The following is a 5535-nucleotide window of genomic DNA, read 5'->3' on the forward strand; positions in this document are numbered from 1 at the left end:
GAATTCGTGATCCTCGGTAGCGGATGCGGGAGCCTCGGCACCCTTGAAAAGCATCCTCCAGGCATCTTCGTACGTTGTGTCGAAGAGCCTGTTTAGAGTTTGATGCTGCGCCGGGTCGAACTCCCACAGATTGAAGGCCCGTCGTTGACACGGGAGGATCAGGCGGATGAGCATAACTTGGACTACGTTGACAAGTCTGAGCTTCTTGTTCACCAGGGTTTGGACGCATGTTTGGAGTCCGGTTAGCTCTCCTTTTTACCCCACGACAGGCCGGTCTCCTTCCAGGAGGTGAGCCGCGTAGGGGGTCCGGACCGAAACTCGGGGGCTGCGACGCATTCGGGGTCGCACGGCTCGGTGATGTAAAACCACCCCGATTGCCACCCCTTCAGGGTCTCCACAAAGGAGCCCTCGAGCCACAGGACGTTGGCCATCTTGCCAACCATGGCACCGCTGCACTCCGCCTGGCTGCCGCGCACCACCTTCGGCTTGACGTTGAAAGTCTTAAGCCATAGGCTGAAATGGGGGCGGATGCGGAGGAACGCCTCGCACACGACGATGAACGCCGAGATGTTGAGGACGAAGTTCGGGGCCAGATCGTGGAAATCCAGGCCGTAGTAGAACATGAGCCCCCGGACAAACGGATGCAGAGGGAAGCCCAGTCCATGGAGGAAATGGGGGAGGAATACCACCCTCTCATGGGGCCTAGGAGTGGGGATGATCTGCCCCTTTTCGGGAAGCCGGTGCGCGATATCGCTAGCCAGATATCCGGCCTTCCTCAGCTTTTTGATGTGTCCCTCCGTGACGGAGGAGACCATCCACTTGCCTCCCGCTCCGGACATGACTGGAGAAGGTTGAGGTGGTAGTGCGGACTTGGGCGCTGGAGCTCGAGTGCGCAAGAATGGATAGGCAAAGGAGGAAGAAGGCGTGGGTGAAAAGGTGGATCCTTATCCCCTTATATGGGTGGACGCAACTACGTGTCCCCACCAGCCTGGTAAAACTCGCTTATCTCCAAGCGCCATAATCAATGGCGCGGTTGGGTTACCCACGCCCGTATTGATGAGAATCCCGGAATAAGAGGACACGATCTCTGCTTTAACAAGACGTGCCAAGGAAACCGCCTCGCATAACGCGCTAAGATGGGACAGTAAAACGGTTTGAATAAAAGCTTGGCCGTGGTGTGATGTCACACTACGGAATACATCAGCAGATTAGATTTGTGTAAATATTATTCTCTCTATGGCAATATGTGGAAACTTATTTTGCAGAGCCGGACACTATCTTTGTGTTCAAAATCTTCTATGAAGTACTTGGAGGAGGAACCCACCTTGCAATGCCGAAGACAATCTGCGCGCCGGGCTCGTCGTCATTGAAGCCTGGTTCAGGGGCTACTGAGGGAGTCCTGGATTAGGGGGTGTTCGGGTAGCCGAACTATACCTTCAGCCAGACTCCTGGACTATGAAGATACAAGATTGAAGACTCCGTCCCGTGTCCGAAAGGGACTTTCCTTGGCGTGGAAGGCAAGCTTGGCGATACGGATGTTCAGATCTCCTACCATTGTAACCGACTCTATGTAACCCTAACCCTGTCCGGTGTCTATATAAACCGGAGGGTTTTAGTCCGTAGGACAACATACACATCAACAATCATACCATAGTCTAGCTTCTAGGGTTTAGCCTCTCTGATCTTGTGGTAGATCTACTCTTGTACTACCCATATCATCAATATTAATCAAGCAGGTCGTAGGGTTTTACCTCCATCGAGAGGGCCCGAACCTGGGTAAAACTTCGTGTCCCTTGCCTCCTGTTACCATCCAGCCTAGACGCACAGTTCGGGACCCCCTACCCGAGATCCGCCGGTTTTGACACCGACACCTGTCCATTGTGTCCCTAAGAAGGGAGGTATTACCGTTGTTCCTAATGATAAAGATGAATTGATTCCACAAATAATTATTACAGGTTATAGGATGGTAATTGATTTCCGCAAATTAAATAAAGCTACTAAGGAAGATCATTACCCCTTACCTTTTATTGATCAAATGCTAGAAAGATTATGCAAACATACACACTATTGCTTTGTAGATGGTTATTCTGGTTTCTCTCAAATACCTGTGTCGGCTAGAGATCAATCGAAGACTACTTTCACATGCCCTTTTGGTACTTTTGCTTATAGACGTATGCCTTTTGGTTTATGTACTGCACCTGCTACCTTTCAAAGATGCATGATGGCTATATTCTCTGACTTTTGTGAAAAGATTTGTGAGGTTTTCATGGACGATTTTTCCGTCTATGGTTCCTCTCTTGATGATTGCTTGAGCAATCTTGATCGAGTTTTGCAGAGATGTGAAGAAACTAATCTTGTCTTGAATGGGAAAAAGTGCCACTTTATGGTTAATGAAGGTATTGTCTTGGGGCATAAAGTTTCTGAAAGAGGTATTGAAGTTGATAAAGCCAAGGTCGATGCTATTGAAAAGATGCCATGTCCCAAGGACATCAAAGGTATAAGAAGTTTCCTTGGTCACTCTGGATTTTATAGGAGGTTCATTAAGGACTTCTCAAAAATTTCTCGGCCTCTGACTAATTTATTGCAAAAAGATATACCATTTGTCTTTGATGATGATTGTGTAGAAGCATTTGAAATACTTAAGAAAGCATTAGTCTCTGCACCTGTTGTTCAACCACCTGATTGGAATTTACCCTTTGAAATTATGTGTGATGCTAGTGATTATGCTGTAGGTGCTGTTCTAGGGCAAAGAGTTGATAAGAAATTAAATGTTATTCATTATGCTAGTAAGACTCTAGAGAATGCTCAAAGAAATTATGCTACTACTGAAAAAGAGCTTTTAGCAGTAGTATTTGCTTGTGATAAGTTTAGACCTTATATTGTTGATTCTAAAGTAACTATTCACACTGATCATGCTGCTATTAAATACCTTATGGAAAAGAAAGATGCTGAACCTAGACTTATTAGATGGGTTCTCTTGCTACAAGAATTTGATTTGCATATTGTTGATAGAAAGGGAGCTGAGAACCCCGTTGCAGAAAACTTGTCTAGGTTAGAGAATGTTCTTGATGACCACTACCTATTAATGATAGCTTTCCTGTTGAACAATTAAATGTTATAAGTACTTCTCATAGTACTCCATGGTATGCTGATTATGCTAATTATATTGTTGCTAAGTTTATACCACCTAGCTTCACATACCAGCAAAAGAAAAAAAAATTCTATGACTTGAGACATTACTTTTGGGATGACCCACACCTTTATAAAGAAGGAGTAGATGGTGTTATTAGACGTTGTGTACCTGAGCATGAACAGGAACAGATCCTACACAAGTGTCATTCCAAGGCTTATGGAGGACACCACGCTGGAGATAGAACTGCACATAAGGTATTGCAATCTGGTTTTTATTGGCCTACTCTCTTCAAGTATGCCCGTAAGTTTGTCTTGTCTTGTGATGAATGTCAAATAATTGGTAATATTAGTAGATGTCAAGAAATGCCTATGAATTATTCTCTTGTTATTGAACCGTTTGATGATTGGGGCTTTGGTTATATGGGACCTTTTCTTGCCTCTAATGGATACACACATATTTTAGTTGCCGTTGATTACGTTACTAAGTGGGTAGAAGCTATTCCAACTAGTAGTGCTGATCATAAAACTTCTATTAAAATGCTTAAAGAAATTATTTTTCTGAGGTTTGGAGTCCCTAGATATTTAATGACTGATGGTGGTTCACACTTTATTCATGGTGCTTTCCGTAAAATGCTTGCTAAGTATGATGTTAATCATAGAATTGCATCTCCTTATCACCCACAGTCTAGTGGTCAAGTAGAGTTGAGAAATAGAGAGCTCAAATTAATTTTCTAAAAGACTGTTAATAGGTCTAGAAAGAATTGGTCCAAGAAACTTGATGATGCATTGTGGGCTTCTAGAACTGCATACAAAAATCCTATGGGTATGTCTCCGTATAAAATGGTTTATGGAAAAGCATGTCACTTACCTCTCGAACTAGAACATAAGGCGTATTGGGCTATTAAAGATCTCAACTATGATTTTAAACTTGCCGGTGAGAAGAGGTTATTTGATATTAGCTCACTTGATGAATGGAGAACCCAAGCTTATGAAAATGCCAAGTTGTTTAAAGAAAAAGTTAAAAGATGGCATGACAAAAGGATACAAAAGTGTGAGTTTAATGTAGGTGATTATGTATTGCTATACAACTCTCGTTTAAGATTTTTGCAGGAAAACTTCTCTCTAAATGGGAAGGGCCCTATGTTATCGAAGAGGTCTATCGTTCCGGTGCCATAAAGATCAACAACTTTGAAGGCACAAATCCGAAGGTGGTAAACGGTCAAAGAATTAAACATTATATCTCAGGTAATCCCATAAATGTTGAAACCAATATTATTGAAACCGTAACCCCGGAGGAATACATAAGGGACACTTTCCGGAACGTTTCAGACCACGGAAAGGAATAGGTATGTGGTACGGTAAGTAAACCGACTCCAAAACAATTTTTAAGGCAATATTTCTCCGTTTTGGAATATTTAGAAAAATAGAAAAATAAGTAGCAGTCCGGGAAGGACACGAGGGCCCCACGAGGGTGGTGGGCGCCCCCCTACCTCATGAGCACCTCGTGTGACTTCCGGACTCCGTTTTCTTGCATGTTACATATTTTGGTCGGTAAAAATTCATTATATAACCTCGCGAAGGAGAAAGCTATGTGGATGATTACTTAGCAAATCCCAAGGTCTATGGAGATGTGGAACACGATGGATGGACCACGGAGGAAGAAGAGGACTATGAACCCAAGGGGAAGGAGGAGACGAGCTCAGATGAAGATGAAGCACCATTACCTCAACCTGGGGACATGCACGTGGAGTTCAAAAAGTCAAGTCTCCCTGATAGGGTAAAGAAACCCAAGTTCGAGTTTATCCCTTTTCGTCTCTTGCAGGAAAATAAGCAGGACCTATGCAAAAAGATATTAACCCTGGAGTGGGAGATTGATGATCTGAGGTATCAAAATGCCGTCCTCAAGCGCAAATGAAGGGAGAAGCCTAAGCCATCAACTAAGCCAACATCACCACCACCTTCTTCACCGACAAAGGAGATATAATCACATGGGTATGGGCACTCCCCTTGGCAACTGCCAAGCTTGGGGGAGGTGCCCCGGTATCGTATCACCATCACAACTCCTATCTTTATCGTTTTTCTTAGATCGATCCTATTAGAAGTATCTTGATCTAGTAGAATAAAGTTTATGGCATGATCTAGTTTTGAGTTTTGCTTTATGATCTCTCTGTGTAATCGAGTCCGTGAGCTATATATAATAAAGATTAGTGTTGAGTCAAGGGCTTGATTATTTTGCCATGATCTTGGGTGAATAAAAGAAAGAAGAAAATAATAAAAATAAACAAAAAGTTCATATTGATCTTATTGAGAGTAATGACTTCACATAGAAAGAGTGTGATGATTAAAAGTTGTTGGGAGTTGGCAGACATAGCTTTGGTCATTGTTGCAATTAATAGGAAGTAA

The sequence above is a fragment of the Triticum urartu genome, chromosome 3 (assembly GCF_003073215.2).
Source record: "Triticum urartu cultivar G1812 chromosome 3, Tu2.1, whole genome shotgun sequence".
Taxonomy (NCBI): domain Eukaryota; kingdom Viridiplantae; phylum Streptophyta; class Magnoliopsida; order Poales; family Poaceae; genus Triticum; species Triticum urartu.